We start from the raw sequence: 21,827 nt of genomic DNA on the forward strand, positions 1-21,827 counted from the left end.
CACCACCTGGGAGGTATCTGAGGCTGAGAGAATCTTAAATGGCTCATAAGCAGTCACATAACTATAGCTCCTAATGATGAGAGTCAGTATTTGAATATAGACATTATTGACTTCAGAACTCTATCCAATATGTCATGCTCCCTTTATCAAACTAGATATGGAAATAAATGGACTGAATCTGGAACAAGTATTCTAGCCAACTGTTATAAAATTTTCCATTCCAACTATTAATAAAGGAAAATTTCAAATGTAAAAAAGTGCCTATATATGTGGCATATATTAGACTAAATATTTTTGTTATTATACATTATCTCATTTATAGATTTTTTACAAACTGTTGATTTATTATTTCATAGCCATTCTCATATATGTCCTTGTCTGCTGAGTCTTTTCTTATAATGAAGAAAAATATCTCAGCAAAACTAGCTGACATGAGGATTGTATTAGATTTAATGTGCAACATAATGCACCTGTAGACTTTGACTTTTTCAAGAAAAGAAGGGAGTTTCATTTCTTCAACTGTTCTCCAGGGCCAAACTGTATCATAATTACATAGTGTTCTACTTTGTTTTTATGTCTTCTTTATTTATATTACTTGAGTCATCAGGCATATTATTTTTTTCTGTTTTTAGTTACTTTAGTCCATTGCCATTCATAGAATTTATCCCCATGTTCTTAGAATTGTTCTTTTTTTGTAATTGCATCTCATCACAATAATAATAATAATAATAATAACAACTACCATTTATATAGCACTTTAATTTCTGCAAATCATTTTGAAAATATTATCTGATTTGCATCTTCACAACAACATTAGAACATAGGTCATATTATTATCCTCATTATCCAAATGAGGAAACTGAGGTACAGAGAGATTAAGTCATTACCTGAATTTGAACTCAGGTTTTCTTGACTCCAAGTCCTATTCTCTATCCATTATGCCACCAAGTTACCTCATTCATGTGCCACAATTTTTTCAGTCATTCTCAAATTATGAATTTGGGTTCCTTTTTTTGCAAAAATAAAGAGTATTCTTTTAAAATATCTTGATATAGATGAGATCAGCTCTTATATTTACTCTCTTTACCATCTGGGGTATCTATCCAGTGGTAGGATAACTAGTTAAAAGGTATTTTCCATAGTCATTATCAGAAGAAGTAGATTTTGTGAAGAAAGGACCCTTTCTCAGCTACCACCAACACCAACTGATAACCAATTGCTACTGGTATGGCAAATTAGTTTAGCTAAAATAGCAAAGGTATCCTCCATATGAGATAGGAGGTGGAATGTGGAAGGTAAAAGTAACCAATGCTACCACCATGACCATAATTTCCCCTTTCACTCCTAGGGAAACAGATCAAGATTTTTGAGTCTCACATCTTTATAAATATTAGTGCCCATTTGCAGAGGAGGAAATCAAAACTATCCATAGACATATGAAAAATGGCTATAAAACATTGCTGATTCTAGAAATGCAAATTAAAGCATCTCTGAGGTACCACCTCACACGTCTCAGATTGACCAAAATGACTAGAAAGGATAATGATCAATGTCGGAGGGGATGTGGGAAATCTGGGACACTAATACATTGTTGATGGGGCTGTGAACTCATCTAACATTTTTTGGAGAGCAATTTTGAATTATGCCCAAAAGGCAAAAAAAAATGTGCATACCCTTTGATCAGCAATACCACTACTGGGTCTATACCTGAGGAGATCATGCAAAAGGGTAAAAACATCAATTGTACAAAGGTATTCTATGCAAGAATTGGAAATGGAGTGACTGTCTATCAGTTGGGGCATGGCTGAACAAACTGAGGTATATCTACTTTATGGAACACTATTGTTCTATTAGAAATCAGGAGGGATGGGATTTCAGAGAAGCCTGGAAAGACTTGCATGAACTGATGCTAAGTGAGATGAGCAGAACCAGAATATTATATACCCTAGGAGCAACATTGGAGTGATGACCAAACTTAACAGACTTACTCATTCCATCAGTACAATAATCAGGGACAATTTTAGGGTTCCTGTGACAGAGAATACCATCTGTATCCAGAGAAAAAACTAAGGAGTTTAAACACAGACCAAAGACTATTGCTTTCAATTTTTAAAAAAGTTGTCTTATGTATTACATAATTTTGTTATCTCTAATATTTTGTTTTTTCCTCAAGGATATGATTTTTCTCTTAATACATTTAATTTTGACAAGTAATGGAAACAATGCAAAGATTATCAGATTGGCTTCTGTGGGGGCGGGAAGGGAAGGGGGAATTGTAAAATTCAAAACCTTCCAAAAAATGAAAAGTAGAAACTACTATTGTATATAATTGAAAAAAATAAAATATTTACATATAAAAAAGAATATCAGTGCTCACCAAATCCCTTGTTCTAGCCCCTCAGTAAGTAGACAAAAGGAGCAGACTTTCTAGAAGCCATTAACTATCCTCATCAGTACCAACACTAATCATCTATTTTCATTGAAAAGCAAGTATACCACCAAGTCCCAGGGATGTCCATATGTTCTCATTGCTCTGAGGTGTTTATTATTCAAATATTCAACTTATCTCTGCTCCCCGCTCCCAAAAAACTCCACTACAGACAGAATGCTTCAAATGCCTCTCTTTTCTTGGAAGTTCATATTTTTCAATTCTTGATTCATCTCAACTTCTTAGGTTCCAACTTAAGCTTTTTTGATTTTTAGATTATTTTATATCATTCCTTCTTTTTATTACTCATGACTACAGACTAATCTTGGGTTCTTGACTTATTGCTCAGAATATTTGAAGATATTTCTCATGATTTCTTAATGGATTATTGAAATAGTAAAATGTAACAATTTAGAATTTCAAGTTAGCTTTATTTGCTAATTTATCTTTAAATTGTCAATGTCTTGTATTTATATTTTGCATCATGGATAGTGTCTTACATTATTTCTTAAAGGTATTATTAAAAGTCTTTACTGGGGGGGTAGATTAGATTTTTCTATGAAGCTCATGATGCCTAAGATATCTATGTTATTCTTGCATATGGTGTCATCTTTCTAGATATAGAGTTTATAGTTGTTTTAACATCATTATCTTTTTTTAATTATAGATTTTATTTATTTTGAGTTTTACAAATTTTCCCCCTAATCTTACTTCCCTCCCCTACCCCCACAGAAGGCAATTTGTCAGTCTTTACATTGTTTCCATGGTATACATTGATCCAAATTGAGTGTGCTGAGAGAGAAATTGTATCCTTAAGGAAGGAAACACAAAGTATAAGAGGTAGCAAGATCAGACAATAAGATATAAGTTTTTCCCCCTAAATTCAAGGTAATAGTCCTTGGTCTTTGTTCAAACTCCACAGCTGTTTCTCTGGATACAGATGATATTCTCCATTGCAGACAGCCCCAAATTGTCCCTGGTTGTTGCACTGTTGGAATGAGAATGTCCATCAAGGTGGATCATTGCCCCCATGTTGCTGTTAGGGTGTACAGTATTTTTCTGGTTCTGCTCATCTCACTCAGCATTAGTTCATGCAGATCCTTCCAGGCTTCCCTGAATTCCCATTTCTCCTGGTTTCTTAATAGCACAATAGTGTTCTATGACATACGTATACCACAGTTTGCTAAGCCATACCCCAATTGATGGACATTTACTTAATTTACATGTTTTTGCCACCACAAACAGGGCTGCTATGAATATTTTTGTACAAGTGATGTTTTTACCCTTCTTCATCATCCCTTCAAGGTATAGACCCAGTAGTTGTATTGCTAGATCAAAGGGTATGCATATTTTTGTTGCCCTTTGGGCATAGTTCCAAATTTCTCTCGAGAAAGGTTGGATGAGTTCACAGCTCCATCAACAATGTAATAGTGTCCCAGATTTCCCACAACCCTTCCAACAATGATCATTATCCTTTCTGGTCACATTGGCCAGTCTGAGAGTTGTGAGGTGGTACCTAAAGAGAAGCTTTAATTTGTATTTCTCTAATCCTTAATGATTTAGAGCAATTTTCATATGACTATGGATTATTTTGATCTCCTCATCTCTATTTCTATATAGGTTCAATGTTTTATGCTCTGCTGTTCTTTATGTTCTAATTCCTTGATAGGAATATCTATATATATGCATCTCGTTCGACCATTTGTCAATTGGGGAATGACAGTTTTTTTTAAAAATTTGACTCAGTTCTCTGTATATTTTAGAAATGAGTCCTTTGTCAGAAGCATTAGTTGTAAAGATTATTTCCCAGTTTACTACATTTCTTTTGATCTTGGTTACAGTGGTTTTGTCTGTGCAAATGCTTTTTAATTTAATGTAATCGAAATCATCTAGTTTCTTCCTAGTGATGTTCTCCATCTCTTCCTTAGTCACAAACTGCTTCCCTTTCCATAGATCTGACAGGTAAACTAGTCCTTGATTTTTTAATGTCTAAATCCTGTATCCATTTGGATCTTATCTTGGTGTAGGGTGTGAGGTGTTGGTCTAATCTAAGTTTCTTCGATATTAACTTCCAATTTTCTCAGCAGTTTTTATCAAAGAGAGAGTTTTTTCTTTGGGTTTATCAAGCAGCAGATCACTATAATCTTTTCCAGCTATTTCACCTAGTCTATTCCACTGGTCTACCATTCTATTTCTTAGCCAATATCAGATAGTTTTGATGAACGATTCTTTACAATAAAATTTTAGATCGGTAGGGCTAAGCCCCCTTCTTTTGCACTTTTTTATTAAATCCCTGGAAATTCTAGAATTTTATTTCTCCATATGAATTTACTTACACTTTTTCTAATTTATTAAAGTATTTTTTTGGAATTTTGTTTGGTAAGGCACCAAATATGTAGTTTAGTTTTGGTAGAATTGTCATTTTTATTATATTAGTTCAACCTATCCACAAGCAGTCGATGTTTGCCCCAGTTATTTAAATCTGATTTAATTTGTGTGAGAAGTGTTTAGTAATTGTTTTCAAAAAGTTTCTGAGTCTGCCTTGGCAAATAGACTCCCAGGTATTTTATATTGTCTGAGGTTACTTTGAATGGGATTTCTCTTTCTAGCTCTTCCTGCTATATCTTGCTAGTCATGTGTAGAAAAGTTGAGGGTTTGTGAGGGTTTATTTTATATCCTGCAACTTTGCTAAAGTTGTTAATTGTTTCCAGTAGTTCTTTGGGTGATTTCTTCAGATTCTCTTGGTATACCATTATGTCATCTACAAAGAGTGAGAGTTTTGTCTCTTCCTTCCCAATTCTAATTCCTTCAAACTTCTTTTTCTTCTCTAATTACTGAAGCTAACATTTCAAATATGATACTGAATAATAGTGGTGATAGTGGACATCCTTGTTTTACCCCTGATCTTATTGGGAATGCCTTTAGCCTCTCCCAATTGAATATACTGCTTTTTGATGGTTTCAGATAGATACTGCTAATTATTCTAAGGAACAGTCCATTTATTCCTACACTCTCTGGTGTTTTTAATAGGAATGGGTGCTGTATTTTGTCAACAGCTTTTTCAGCATCTATTGATATGATCATATAATTTCTGATAGGTTTGTTGTTGATATAATTGATTATACTAACAGTTTTCCTAATATTGAACCATTGCTGTATTCCTGGGATAAATCCTACTTGGTCAAAATGTATTCCCCTAGTGATAACCTGTTGTAGTTGTTTTGCTAAGATTTTATTCAAGATTTTTGCATCCATATTTATCAGGGATATAGTATTCTTTCTCTGCTTTAACTCTTCCTGGTTTAGGTATCAGCATCATATTGTTTTCATAGAAAGAGTTAGGCAGAGTTTCATCTTCCCCTATTTTTCCAAAGAGTTTATATAGAATTGGAACCAGTTGTTCCTTAAATGTTTGGAAGAATTCACTTATGAATCCTCACGTCCTGGAGATTTTTTTCTTAGGGAGTTCAATGATGGCTTGTTGAATTTCTTTTTCTGAGATAGGGCTGTTTAGGTATTTAACCTCTTCTTCATTTAACCTGGGCAACCTATGTTTTTGTAAATATTCATCCATTTCACTTAAATTGTCAAAATTATTGGCATAGAGTTGGGCAAAATAATTCTGAATTATTACTTTAATTTCCTCCTCATTGGTGGTGAGTTCACCTTTTTCCTTGGTGATACTAGCAATTTTGTTTTCTTCTTTCTTTTTGTTTAATCAAATTGATCAGGTCTTTGCCAATTGTATTGGTTTTTTTCATAAAACAAACTTTTGGTTTTATTTAGTAATTCAATAGTTTTTTGCTTTTGATTTGATTACTTTCTCCTTTAATATTTAGTATTTCTAATTTGGTACTTAATTGGGGATTTTTTACTTTGTTTTTCTCTATTTTTTTTTGAGTTGCCTTTTTAGTTTGTTGATATCCTCTTTCTCTAATTTATTCATGTAAGCATTTAAAGATATAATATATCCCCTGACAGCTGCTCCCATAGGTTTGGATATGTAGTTTCATTATTGTTATAATCTAGTATAAAATAATTAATTCTTTCTATAATTTATTGTATGATTAACTCATTATTTAAAATGAGGTTATTCAGTTTCCAATTAGTTCTGGGTCTGTATCTCCCTGGCCCAATATTGCATATGCCTTTTTTTGAATTGTGATCTGAGAAAGATGTATTCACTATTTCTGCCTTTCTGCAGTTGATTATTAGGATTTTATGCCATAGTACATGGTCAATTTTTGTATAAGTGCCATGTACTGCAGAGAAATTCCTTTCTATCCCCATTCAATTTCCTCCATAAGTCTATATATCTAGTTTTTTTCTAACAATCTTTTTACCTCCTTAAATTCTTTCTTGTTTATTTTATGATTTGATTTATCTAGATCTGAGAGCAGGAGATTGAGGTCTCCCACTAATAGTGTTTTGCTGTCTATATCTTCCTGTAGTTCTTTCAGTTTCTCCTCTAAGAAGTTTTTTCAACCTTTTAATGTGTCTCTTGAATTTCCTGTTTTATATCCAAATTTTCTATTTAGCTCTGGTCTTTTCATCAGAAATCTTTGGAAATCTTCCATTTCATTAAATGTCCATCTTTTCCCCTGAAAAAGAAGGCTCAGCTTTGCCAGATAGTGGATTCTTGGCTGCATTTCAAGCTCCCTTGCTCTTTGGAATTTCTTGTTCCAGGTCCTTCGATCCAGTAATGTTGATGCAGCCAGGTCCTGCATAATCCTTACTGTGGCTCCTTGGTATTTAAATTGTTTCTTTCTGGCTGCTTGCAGGATTTTCTCTTTTATCTGATAGTTCTGGAATTTGGCCATAACATTCCTTGGTATTTTCATTTTAGGATCTCTTTCCAGAGGAGATCGATGTATTCTTTCAATAACTATTTTGCCCTCTGGTTCCATGATATAAGGGCAATTTTCCATCACTAGATCCTGTAATATTAAATCCAGGCTTTTTTTCCCCCCCTCTTCAATGTTTTCAGGAAGTCCAATCATTCTCAGGTTGTCACTCCTTGATCTATTCTCAAGTTCAGTGGTTTGCTGATGAGGTATTTTACATTTTCTTCTATTTTTTCTGCTTTTTGGTTTTATTTAATAGGTTCTTGCGGTCTCATGAAGTCTTTAGTTTCTGCAGACTCCATTCTTTTTTTTTTTAGAGATTTTTCTTCATTTACCTTTTCCAATTGGTCAATTCTGTTTTTGTTCATTTGAGCAATTAAGGTTTTGACAGAATTATTTTGTTTTTTGCATTTGCCCAATTGAGGATCTGAGAGAATTATTCTGATTTTGTATTTATCCAATTGTATTTTCCGATGATTTGTTTTCTTGTTGTAAGGTGTTAATTGATTGTCCCAAGTTTTCCAATTGATTTTTAAACTCCCTACTTATTTCTTCAAGGAAGTCTCTCTGTGCTGGAGATCAGATCATATTCTCCTCAGAGGTTCTAGGTCTCTCTGAATTAGAGTCTTTTCCTTCCAAGAATTTTTCTATGGATCCACCTTTCTACTGACCTTTCTTCATTTTGCTAAGATCTTGAGTTGGGGAGGGGCTGGTTCACAGAGGTTTGGTTTTGGGATTCCTAGAGGCTTTACTCGCTGAGTATAATATCTCCAGCCAGTCAGTAGGGGATGCTGGTGACTTTCTCTGAAGTGTCTGTGACCTTGATTGAGGAGCTCTCCCTTTGCCTGGAGGGAGTGATTGAAGCTGCTAAATACTTTTCTCTTCAATCAGTGTTGGACTCTGTCCTGGGGTGAGGTCATCTCTCTTTCTATTGTCAGCTGAGCTGTTTCTTGTGCTCACACACCTGTGCCTTGGGCAGAAGAATTTTGTAATTGTGTTTGTTCTGGGAAGAGACCTCAGTGGAAATGGAGGCATGGACTTGGAATTCCTCAGACCAGAGGAGCCCAGGGATGATGTCTGCTCTCCTGCACCAGGACTCTCCCCTAAGTCCTGTGGGCAAGCTCCAGATGGTCAGCATCAACACCAATGCCTCTGCTCCCTAGTTGACCCAAGACCCCCTGCTGCTGATTAAGCAGGTCTGAATGGAAAAATAAAACCTGCAGTAAATGTTCTTTCTCCTGGCTTTTCTTTCTGGATTTTGTTGATCGGATTTTTGTTAGGAAGTCTGTTTCATATCATAGATGGGGAAAAATCAGGAGACTTTAGAACTATGCCTGTCTTCTATCCACCATCTTGGCCAGAAGTCCACATCCTTTTCTTTTAGTTGTTCCCCCCCCCCAATATTTTCTTTTTTTTTCTTTTGAACCTTAGATTTATTGAGAGAAAATGTCCAATATGTCTTCAATGTTTTATGCTCTGCTGTTGCTGGTACAAAATTCTATATCTGAAGCAATGATTTCTCAATTAACTTGATTTTTCAATACTTTCCTTTAATGTTTTATTTCTCTTTTGAATAATTCTGGAGTTTCTTATTTACAGTTTCCCCCACCCTCAATATTTCTGAGGAGCCTACAAGTGCTGTTTTTTTCTTTAAAAATGTGGTTCATTTAACATCATAGTATAATACTCCATATACACACACAAACACACACACATATACACACACCACACACACACACACACACACACACATATACATACATATATATAAACACACATAATTGGACATTTTCCCCTTTCTTTCCCTTCTGTCTTGAATCAGTTCATGTTATTTACTTGTAATCAGGACTATTGCACAGGCTTTCTTATTTATACTTTTGGTCTTTCTGACTTTCTCTTAATTTTCTTGCTTAAGGTTTTTCCTCCTTACCCTTTTCTTCTTCACCCTTTCCATGATGCACAGATCAATGAAGGACCTCTTTTCTGGCCAGAATTATCCCAACTCTATCTATCTGTATTTCTCTCTTATTGTCCTAGAATCCCCAACATGACTGATTCTTCTATGGTCCTTCCTGTATTCTGACAAAATCAATCAGATAATAAACCTGCCCCTTCTTATATAGTGAGGGTGGGCTTATTTAGACTTCTATAAGAATATTAGGAAGATGAATCCATAACAGCAAATCCTGAAACACAAGATTCTGAAAATTCTTATGCCGCCTTAGTTTAAAGTAGTAGGAATAGAGAGGATTTTCTAAATTGCAGAGGTTTATTAAAATATTTAATATTTCTTCTTGTCATTCATGATTTAGCATTTAAATATAAAGACAATCTTTTTTATAATATTAAATAGGACTATTCCATGTCTCTACTTTTTGGGGGATTTATACTTAAAATGAAAGCTTATTTTCATAAAGGTTTTTTCTGTATATTTTCATAAGGAGCTTTTTATGTTTATTAAAGTTTATATGACAAGCTATAATAATTGTTTTCTAGTATTGTGCTATTTTCCTAATATTGCGAACCCTTGGAATAAACCCATCCTAATAAGCAGGATACTTTTGTGGATATACTGCTCTAATTTTTTTGCTAGTATTAAAAAAGTATCAATATTCAGTATTGTTATTGCTTAATAGAATTACTCTTCTTGATTTGCATTTCAGAAAGACATTGTCTCAAAAAGAATATTAGAATGTCTTAACTATTAAGTATAATCTTTGAATAATTGATAGTAACTGAGCCTTAAACAGTTGAATTAATTTTTCTTTGGTAGATTATTGATGGATTATTCAGTTTTACTTTCTTAAATGATACAAAGATCATTAAGAAAAAGATATCTATGACTTATTGGAATAATATGGTAATTTATATTTTTATATGAAATCACCTACTTCCATTCAGTTCTCAGTTTTGTCTTCATATAAAGGTGTAAGTTTTGGCAAATCTTTTTATTTCTTTTAATTTGATTATAAATTTGTATTGTTAATATTTAAATTTTGATAATTTGATTTTTTGCTTTCTTTCATTTTCCTTCTGTAGGAATGTTTCTAATGCTCCTCTCTTGCTGAAAGCTCATTTATCTCCATGGATGATTGGTTATAGTTTTTCTGGAGGTTATATTGTGGCACATTTCAATTTCATCTGCTTTTAGAAATATCTCCTATATTTTAATTTATTCTCTTATTTTTCAAAGGTGAGGAGTGATTCTGAGCAATTGCAAATGGCTTTCCTTCAAAATTAAAGTCCTTCAGTATGGCTGCTTATAGCATTTGTTTGACTTCACAATTCTGAAATTTAACTTACTCAATCTTGAACTTTTCCCAATTTTATCAATCTATTTATCTAATATGTTTGTACCTTGACTTCTGTTTTAAAGTGGCCGACAGTTTTCTTATGTAATTTCCTTTACTATGAAACTCAGGATTTTGAATTTATCATTTTTTTTTCTGGAAAATCTGTAAGCCCTAGGTTATCTCTGCATCCCATTTTTTTTGTTTGTTTGTTTATTCTTGCAAGGCAATGTGGTTAAGAGATTTGTCCAAGGTCACACAGTTAGGTAATTATTAAGTGTCTGAAGTCAATTTGAACTCAGGTCCTCCTGACTCCAAAGCCAGTGTTCTATCCACTGAACCACCTAGTTTCCCCCTTCTGCATCCTATCTTTAAGATCAATTATTTGCATTGGTTTAAAATTTTTGTACTGCATCAAAGATGTTCTTTTACGTCACTTCTAGCCAAATTTGCTTTCTCTTCTATATTTTCAGTTTCAAATTTGTTATTTTTTAAAATCTTCTGTGACATTGGAGTGACTAACTATTATGTTCTGTGAGATTTTCATACATTTGTTTTTCTAATTAATTTCTTTATGAAAACCCCAATTAAAAATCTAATTACTATTCTAATATCATGCTTTGAAAGTGTATTTTCCTTTTGTTACCATTCTAGAGTTTCTTCCTGTTGTTCTATGATCTTTGATGGTTTCAAAGCCTTTATTGTGTTCAATTATTTATTTATTCATTAATTCATTTTCATTTGGTTTTACATCATTTATATTTTTGGTTTCTTTTTCCTTTAATTATAAAGTAGTGCAGGGCAGCTAGGTGGTCAAATGGATAGGGCACTGCCCTTGGAGTCAGAAGAACCTGAGTTCAAATCTGGCCTCAGATGATTAATTAATTAACTAGCTGTGTGACTTTGGGCAAGTCACTTTACCCCACCATGTTAAATAAATAAAAAAAATTAAAAATGATAAGATATTGCAGTGTTCAGAAGGCTGAAACTAGATTCAGAAAATCTAACTTTAAATCTCATTTCATGAGACCCTGGACAAGTCATTAAATTTCTGTCTGCTTCAGTTTCTTTATCTGTATAATGGGAATAGTAATAACTTGTATTTCTCAGGGTTGGTGTAACTTAAAATGAGATTTATTGAATATTTTGAAAATCTTAAAGTGAAGTACAAACGCTGGTTATTGCTATGTTGCAATTTTTAAAAAATTTTCATTTCTCCTTTTCTTTATGAAGTTCACTCTTTGTCTGCTTCAAATCTAGGGTTGTGCCACCCCACCCTTCTTAATCTGTTGTGTCATTCACTTCTCTGTTCTTGGTAATTTGATTCAGAATTTCTTCCTCATTGGTCCCTCTCCCTTATACTGATTGCTGTAATTCCATTTTTTTCCTACAGAGATTCCTGGGGTCATGTAGCTTTAGACTTTTAAGTTTGGGGTATGGGCTTAGTTTGGTTCATGTCCTGTTTAAACTGTAATCTAGCTTGATTTGTAGTTGCCTTTCTCATAGCCATGAAACTTCTCATTTACCAAGCTACAGCTATTTCATCTCAACCAATCCAAGACTTTATCTCTCCCCACTCCATTCCCATGAACATTTTCAATATTTTTCTGTCATGTGGTTGGATATGATTCATGTTTTCATTCTTTTATGGAGTCTACCAAATACTTTCCTGATCAGATAGTATAGAGAAAGTTGAAGTCAAATTTGGTGCATTTGTTCTTAATTTTAGGTTATTGGACTTTGGGAGTTCTGCTATTGAAGGGAGACTGAGGTTTTCAGTAGCCAGAATACAGCCCCCAAATACTGAAGTTCTGCTGTTAATGGATTTTAAAAATCATATATATATATATAGTCTCCAGCAGAACCTTAATGCTTTGGAGAACATTAACCTTGTCTTTTTAACCATTCTTTTGTTCTTCCTGCCCCCCCCCCCATATCTTTTTTTGGGAGGCAATCAGGGTTAAATGCCTTGCTCAGTGTTTCATAACTAGTAAGCATCTGAGGTCTATTTTGAACTCAGGTCCACCTAATTTCAGGGCCAGTGTTCTGTCCATGATACCACCTAGTTGTCCCTTTGGTTTTTAATAAGTTTCAGTAGAAGCTCAGAGAGGATGTGGGAATATGTAATATTCTGAAACCCTTCATTAGATTGTCATTTCGAAAGAAGGCTTTGCTCACCTTTCTAACACTGGGATCACAAAGAAAATACTAGTCTTATCTTGACTGCACTCTACTTGACTTTTGATAACTGCATGTGGTGTTTATGACAAAAACCTGACCTAAAATAGTCAATTTATTCAATAAATTATTTATTTCTTTATGAAGGCAGCTAAGTCAAGAAGCTCATGAAAAGATATAGGAAAAGAGAGGTACCTCAGAGATCTCAAATTATCCTACAAAGGAATAATTCACATAATAATTTTACTAAAAATAAAGAGATAGATCAGTAGAACAGATTAGTACATTTGTATTCAATAAACAAAGTTCTTAGGTATTTGAGTAGGACTCACTTGCTATTTAATAAAAACTACTGGCACAATTGTACAGCAGTATGGAAAAACTTAGGTTTAACTCAAAACTTCAGAGGTCTAGTTCAACACTTGAAAGTTCAATCCAAGATAAACTCCAAATGGATACATGACCTAGATATAAAAGGTCATACATAAACAAATTAGAGAAACATGGAAAAAATGTGCATTAGATCTAGGGATAGGAGAAAAGTTCATTACCAAACAGGAAAAAAAAAGGGGCTCACAAAAGATAAAAATGGATAATTTTGATTACATAAAATTAAAAAGTTTAAAACAAAAAAATCTAATAGGTCTAAAAAGAAAAGAGAAATATTCAGGACATAAATTTTGTACCAGGTTTCTCTGATCACAGTTTATTTCCAAGTTATATGAAGAATTGATTCACAGCTCTATAAAAGTTAGAACCATTTCTAGTTGATTAAATAGTTCACAATATGAACAGCCAATTCTCAAGGAAAGTAACCCAGTCTATACACAGCCATTAAAAAGTGTTCTTAATTACTGCAGGTTAGAGAAATGAAAATTAAAGCATTTCTGGGATTATCACTCATCCTCATCAATCAGATTGGGAAAAATTAAAAATATATAAATATTGAAGGACCTGTAGGAAAGCAGACAGTTTAATGCACTCTTGAAGAACTTGTGATTAGGAACAACCATTTTGGACTGCAATTTGGAATTATACATAAAAACTTACTAAAAAAGTCCAAACTCATTGGACCAGTTATACCTACTACCTTTGGACCCACTCCAAAGAGATAAAAAACATAGGAAAGAGTTGTATATGTTCAAAAATATTTTTTGTTTGGTGGTAGAAAACTTGAAACCAAGGGCATGCCTATGAATTGAGGAATGGCTGAATAATTTGTGGTATTTTAATGTAATGGATATTATTATGCTATAAAATGAGGAAATTGATAATTTAAAAACATAGACATGAACTTATACAGAGCAGAGTAAGCATAATCAAAACAATTTATAATATGACTTAAATATTATAAAAATTAACCAGTTTGTCAACTTTTGTAACTTGTTATACTAATAAATGAGGACCAGAATAATTTATATAGTTTTAACACTGTAATGACAAACAACTTTGAAAGCTTTAAGAACTATTATCAATACAATGAGCATTCATAACTTCAGAGGATTGATGATGTAATATATTAGTAATATCTTGACAGATGAATTTAGGTTGCATAATTTTATATTCACAGATATCTTTATCTATATTGATGTCTGTTTATCTATAGCCAATGAGGGAATTTGTTTTGCTTGATTAGGCATATTTTTGGAAAGAAACTTTTTTTATTGTTTTGGGGGTGGGAAGGAGAGAGAATATTTATGTTACTTAAAAAAAGAAAACTTTATCCAATCAGTTGTCATCTTTCATCTATCTCCCTTATGTATGCTCTCAAGGCTACTACCTTAATTGATCTCCTCTTGCCTGAATTACTGCAACAACCTCCTACTTGGAATATTTGCTTCCACAACATTCTCTTCTCTATAAACTATTCTTCTCATCACTGCAAAGATAATTTTCCTAAAATGTAAAGCTTACTATGTCAGATCAAGTTCAAGAAGCTTATTGGTTCCCTATTACCTCTGAAAAAATATAGACTTTGCAGCTGGTAATTTAATACCTTCACAGACCAGTTTCAGCCAGTTTTTCTATTGTGATTTTAGTCAAACTCACCTGTGTGTTGTTTTTCAAACTACTTTACTTTCCCTCCCTCTCCAATTCTCTGTCACAATTTCCTATCTTCCATCTTTCCCTCTTTCTTCCCCCATCTCTCTCTGTCTGTTTCTGTCTGTCTGTCTGTCTGTCTGTCTGTCTGTCTCTCTCTCTCTCTCTCTCTCTCTCTCTCTTACACACACACAAACACACACACACACAAGATGTACTCCTATACATCTTAGCATATATTTTCCTTCATACCTGCAATGCATTCTCTCTTCCACCTCTTAGAATCCTGAGCTTCCTTCAAGGCTTATCTCAAATAGCAATTGCCTTTTCTTCTGATTCCTTTATTCATTAATAGTCTCTCCTACCTCTTCAGATTATAATGTAGATGGATCATGTTCATGAGTTAAATCTGACCTAAGGAGCTTACTAGCTATGTGAGTCTTTGCCTCAGTTTCTTCATTTTTAAAATGAGCTGGGGAAGGAAGGCAACCTACTCTGATATATTTTGCAAGAAAATCCCAGATGCAATCAAGAGGAGATGGACATGACTGAAAATAACTGAATAACAACAATCAAATAGGAATAGAGAGCTAAATGAGGGATAAGGCATAGATTCAAATCCTACATGTAAATCAGACTATCTGTCTTACCCTAGGTAAGTCTTTCACTTCTCAGTGCCTAGACAACCCTCTTAAAGTTAATTGTAAAACCAAGGCTGATCTGCACTGGTAAAGAATATTTCATATAATTAGAAACCAGGAGGGATGGGAATTCAAGGAAGCCTGGAAGGACTTGCATGAACTGATGTTGAGCGAGATAAGCAGAACCAGAAAAACATTGTACACCCTAACAGCAACATGAAGGTGATGATCAACCTTGATGGACTGGCTCATTCCATCAGTGCAACAATCAGGGACAATTTTGGGCTATCTGCAATGGAGAATACCTTTGTATCCAGAGAAAGAATTGTGGAGTTTGAACAAAGACCTTTAATTTAGGGGAAAAAATGTTATCTTATGTAATTTTGCTTTCTCTTATACTTTATTTTTCTTCCTTAATGATATGATTTCTCTTTCATCACATTCAATTTAGATTAATATATACCATGGAAACAATGTAAAGACTGACAGACTGCCTTCTGTGGGGGGTGGGGGAAGTGACGCAAGTTTAGGGGAAAAAATTTTAAAACTCAAAATAAATAGAATCTTTCAAAAAATATTCTATATTAATTAAATCACATTTTTCTTCAAATCAGTCCCCCTGCCCCCCGCCCCAACACCAACACCTTCCAAAAAAGAGACTGGGATTGTGGTCCCATTAAATAACATTAACATTAAAATTATTTTTAAAAAAGAGGCTGGGATTGTGCTTCTATTAATGTGCAGTATAGTATTCATTTTAGGAGGAAATAACTTTATTATTATTAGTATTGTTTATTGTTTTACTCTGCAACAAGAAAGAACTGGATTAGGGATAATCTGGAAATATTTATAATGCAAAACATAATGTTTTAATAAATTACAATGACATGAAATTCAATAAATCATAAGTGATCTATTCAAGCAAAGAAATGAATTTGATCTGACCTTTAGTGATCAATAAATACCTATGCATTCTACAAGCCTATATCACAGAGAGGTTATATCCACTGTAGTTTGGCATATTTGAACTGAAATGAAGAGATAAACTAAGAGGATGCAGTAGAGAACGAAATGGTACCAGATACTACATGCTGAGAATGGTGACAATCATTTGAGCAATAGAACCCAGGTATGGTCCAATAAATTTAGTGAAGAAAAATGTCTAGGATTTATGCTTTATCCATCAAAGAATAGGCTTTTTTAAAAGTAGCATGATGAAATCACTAGAAGACATCAAAAATAATCTGGAACCAAAGAACTGACTGAGTTGCTCTGTTACATGCATTCCTCACATTGAATCATTCATGAATTATCCATTTGCATGTTTATTCCTTTGAATAAATAGTTTTCTAAATTTGCATAGCAACTAGACATTGGAATTCTTGATTTGTTAGCAGATCAAGATGGGATTACTTCTTTGTAATTGGTCACTAGGCTTCTCAGTATATATGGATGAAATCTCTCTTGTCAATGCAAAAGGAGTTAAAACTTCGTAAAAAAAGTTTTGAGTTTATTGAGAAATAAATATATGTATGTGTTTTTATTATTAAATTTATTTTTTCAACTACATGAAAAATTAATTTTCAAGCATTCATTTTCTGTTAAAGGTTTTGAGATCCATATTTTTCTCCCTCTATCTCCTCCTATTTCTACTTCCCCCCACCTTGAGTGTGAGTAATCTAATATAGGCTATATATGTATAATTATGTTAAATATATTTCTATTTTAATCATGCTGTGAAAGAAAAATTAGAACAAAAGGGAAAAACATGAGAGGAAAAATCATAATGCAAAAAAAATTTAAAAATTGAAAGTAGTGTGCTTTGGTCTGCATTCAGAGTGCCTGATTCCTTTTCTGTATATAGATAGTATTTTCCATCACCAGTGCTTTAGAATTGTCTTTGATTGTGGTACTGCTCAGAAAAATAAGTTCATCATAGTTGATCATTACACTTGCTTGTAAATGTGTACAATTCTACTCACTTCACTCAGCATCAGTTCATGCAAGCCTTTCCAGGCTTTTTTGAAATCTGGTAAAGATATATTAAAGAAAAAAAAATACTGAAGATGTTTGCCCTTTCCTTTTCCAGGATACGTATCTCTTTGAGAGCTGTATATTTCTAGAGAGATTTTATTTTTATTTTTATTTTTTTTTATTTTTAGGCAATGGGGTTAAGTGACTTGCCCAAGGACACACAGCTAGGTAATTAAGTGTCTGAGGCAAGATTTGAACTCAGGTACTCCTCACTCCATGGCTGGTGCTGTATCCACTGTGCCACCTAGCCACCCCAAGGGAGATTTTTAAATGTAAATCTTTTATTGTATTATTTCATGAAATATTTTGTATTTGAACTAATTATGTCTGCTGGTTAATGAGAGAGAAAAATAAGCATATTGGTAGGGGTTCATGGGTCATTATTTTGAACTGAACATGTGAATCACAGTATGTTTGAAGGCTGTTACATTTATAACAGTTATTCCACCATCTTGTCAATAATATATTTAGATAACTTTCATACTACATAGACTATTTTCATTGAAAGGATTCCAAGAACCCTTTAATCACAAGGCGAACTTTCAATGCTGAAAATCCAATTATTTTCCAGTTTTACAATTATTACATGGAAAGTTTTGCTTAGATGACTAAGAATGTGCCTCTGGAAAGGATGGTTGAAATCTTAAATGTGTTCATTTAAATTTATAACAATAGTTTTAATTGTGGTTTAATTAAAGTTCATATACGTTTTAGCAAATTTAGATATGAAAAGTAATGAGTGTAAAACAGAAAATTATAAATGTTAGTTAATGAAATTATTTTGATAATTGTGAAAATAAACCTATAAATATATGTATGCAAACCCCAGGATACAAACATTCTTGCATAAATATGTAGATATGAGTGTTTCTATATCTATATCTAGCAGGTATGTGATATATACCAATATTGCTTTTAAGTCTCCTTTTAGTATGTCTTATTGTGGTATAGAAGTAATTGACTTTGAATTTTTTGAAGTCATGCTAAGGTAGTATAAAAATGTCTTTCTGGCTTTTGCAAGGAAGGTGATGCTTCAAGGACAGTCTCAAGGAGATCAGTGAAGTCTGTTATGGAAGGATTAGTCCCACTAAGTGTAGAAAGTCTCATCACAAAAGCACTGACATTGAAGTGATGGTTTTTTGATGCCCAGGGCAACATTTGAAGGTTGTCTATTTTTTTAAATTTTATTTTATTTTTTAAATTTATTTTTATTCTCATTTTGTACAAATGTTTTTCTTTACATTAATAAAATATACTTGTTTAAAAGTAAACAAAATACCCCTCCCCCATGAATATAGATAGACTTGCTTGGGCAAAAAAGTAAAGGGGGAGAAAAAAATTAAAATTAAAATAAATAATAGTAATAATTGTAGGTATGGCCAGGTGGTGCAATGGACGAAGCACCAGCCCTGGAGCCACAAGCACCCGAGTCCATATCCAGCCTCGTAAACCCAATAATCACCCAGCCATGTGACTTGCAAGCCACCCGATCCCCACTGCTCTGCAAAAACCAAAAAGAAGAAAAAAAAAGACCCAAAATAAAATAAAATAGTAATAATAGTAGGGGCGGCTGGGTGGCAGACAGAGCATTGGCCCTTGAGCCAGGAGCACCTGGGTCTGAATCTGGCCCCAGACACCCAATAATCACCCTGCCATGTGGCCCCAGGCAGGGCACCCAGCCCCATTTGCCCTGCACCCTCCCCCAAATAATAATAACAAAAAATGTGTTTCAGTCTTTGTTCCAACACCATCAACTCTGTCGTGAGTGGATCACATTCTTTGTGATAAGTCCATCACAAAATTTACTTCCATATTTTTCCAACGTTGCCATTGCTGATCCCAACTCCCTCCTTTCTTATTTCTCCACTACCATATACAATATTTTCTCTCTCCTTTCACTCTGACTTTGCTGTAGGGTTGTTGAGTGGCACAGCAGACAGATCCCTGGTCCTGGGGCCAAGAAGCCATGAGCCCCCATACCACCCCTTAGGCCCAGAATCCACCTGGCCCTATGGTCCTGGACAGGCCCTCCAATCCCAGCCCCTTACAAGAAGTAAAAAAAAGAAAATGTGTTATATCTGACCACTGTCCCCCCATGGTCAATCCTCTCCTCTTTTTATTTACATCCCCACCCATTCCCCCTGCTCCCCCCTCCTTATTACTCCAGATGCCTATACCCCATTGAGTATACCTGCTGTTTCCTCTCCTAGCCACCTCTGATGAGAGCAAAGGTTCCCTCATTCCCCCTTGTCTCCCCCCTCCATATCATTGCAATAGCTCATTCTAATAAAAAAAATCTTATTATGTGAAATAGCTTGGACTATTCCCCCTCTCCTTTTTCTTTCTCCCATTCCATTTCCCTTTTTTTCTTATTGACTCTATTTTTACACCATATTTTATCTTCGAATTCAGCTTTCATCTGTGCTTCAATTATAAAAGCTCCCTCTACCTGCTCTATTAACTGAGATGTTTCATATGAATATTATCAATATCATTTTTCTATACATGCAGTTCATCCTCATTAAGTCCCTCATATTTCCCCCCTCTCCTCCAATCATCATGCTTCACCTGAGTCCTGTATCTGAAGATCAAGCCTTCTGTTCAGCTCTGGCCATTCCAAGAGGAACCTTTGAAATTCCCCTGGTTTATTGAAAGTCCATCTTTTTCCCTGGAAGAGGACATTCAGCCTTGCTGGGTAGTTCATTCTTGGCTGCATTCTAAGCTCTTTTGCCTTCCAGTATATTGTATTCCAAGCCCTACGAGCTTCCAATGTAGCTGCTGCTAAGTCCTGTGTGATCCTGACTGCAGCTCCAGGATATTTGAACTGTGTCCTTCTGGCTCCTTGTAATATTTTCTCTTTGACTTGGGAGTTCTGGAACTTGGCTATAATATTCCTGGGGGTTGGTTTTTTGGAATCTCTTTCTCTGGGGGATCGGTGGATTCTCTCTATTTCTATTTTGCCCTCTGCTTCTAGAATATCAGGGCAATTTTCCTGTAGTAATTCTTTGAAAATGATGTCAAGGCTCTTTTCCTGATCATGACTTTCAGGTATTCCAATAATTTTCAAATTATCTTTCCTAAGTCTGTTTTCCATATCAGTTGTTTTTTCAATGAGATATTTCACATTTTCTTCTAATTTTTCATTTTTTTTGGTTTTGAAGTATTGATTCCTGATTTCTGGTAAATTCATCAATCTCCCTGAATTCTATTCTTTGTCTGAAGGATTTATTCTCCTCAGAGAGTTTTCTTATCTCTTTTTCCATCTGGCCAATTTTGCTTTTTAAAGCATTCTTCTCCTCAATAACTTTTTGAACTGTTTTATCCATTTGACCTAAGCTGTTTTTTAGCATGCTATTTTCTTCAGCATTTTTTTGGATTTCTTTGACTAAGCTGCTGACTTCATTTTCATGTTTTTCCTGCATCTCTCTCCTTTCTTTTCCCAGTTTTTCTTCCAACTCCCTCATTTGATTTTCAAAGTCTTTTTTGAGCTCTATCATAGCCTGAGTCCAATTTCTGTTTTTCTTGGAGTCTTTAGATGCAGGAGCTTGTGCTTCCTCATCTTCAGACTGAGTATTTTGATCCTTCTTGGGCTCATTTGCAAAATATTTCTCAATGGTCTTCCTCTTGTTTCTTTGTTTTTTCATTTTCCCAGCCTAAGCCTGTTTTTGGGGGGTGCATCCTGAGCTTTTAGGACACTCCCACAAGGGTCTCAGTGTGTGAAGTTCTGTCCTCCCTCCTGGTCTGTGAATGACCATAAGTGCCCCCCTCTGCCACGGGGCTGAGGTGGGGGGGGGGGCTGCTGTTCTATGGGGGGGCCTAGACTGCGATCAGGATCTGAGTGTGGTCAGTCCCAGAGTCCTGTTCCAGGGGCAGAGGACAGAGCTCTGCAGTCTCTTCACTCCCCTCCCTCTGCTCAATGGGCTCATGCCCTGGGGGCTCCTGCTTATGGGCTCTGCCTGCTTCTGTTTCCAGGTCTAGGCTTCAGAAAGACCAGGCTGCTTGCTGTGTGCCCTGAGGGCTGGGCTCCAAGTGCTCGCTCTGGCATGGGTCCTCCGCTGTTCCCCCACTTTGTGCCCAGTGCTCCCCGGGGTGCAGCTCAGGAGACTCCCCCGCTGCTGTGAGCTGAGGCTCCCAGCGCCCTGGGGCTGCCTCCGGGAGGCTGAAGTTCTTTTGCTCTGGAGGGCCACCCCTCTGGCGGGCCACCCATCTGGTGGGCCACCCATCTGGCGGGCCACCCCTCTGGCCGGCTGCCCCTCCGACCCCCGGGAGCAGAGCCTTTCTGCTCTTTTCCAGGTTGCCTTGAGTAGGAGAACTGCCTCACTGGGTCCCTTTGTGGGTTCTGTCTCTCAAAAGTTTAGTTAGAGTCCTTAGT

Source organism: Macrotis lagotis, chromosome 5 (genome assembly GCF_037893015.1).
Source record: "Macrotis lagotis isolate mMagLag1 chromosome 5, bilby.v1.9.chrom.fasta, whole genome shotgun sequence".
Lineage (NCBI taxonomy): Eukaryota > Metazoa > Chordata > Mammalia > Peramelemorphia > Peramelidae > Macrotis > Macrotis lagotis.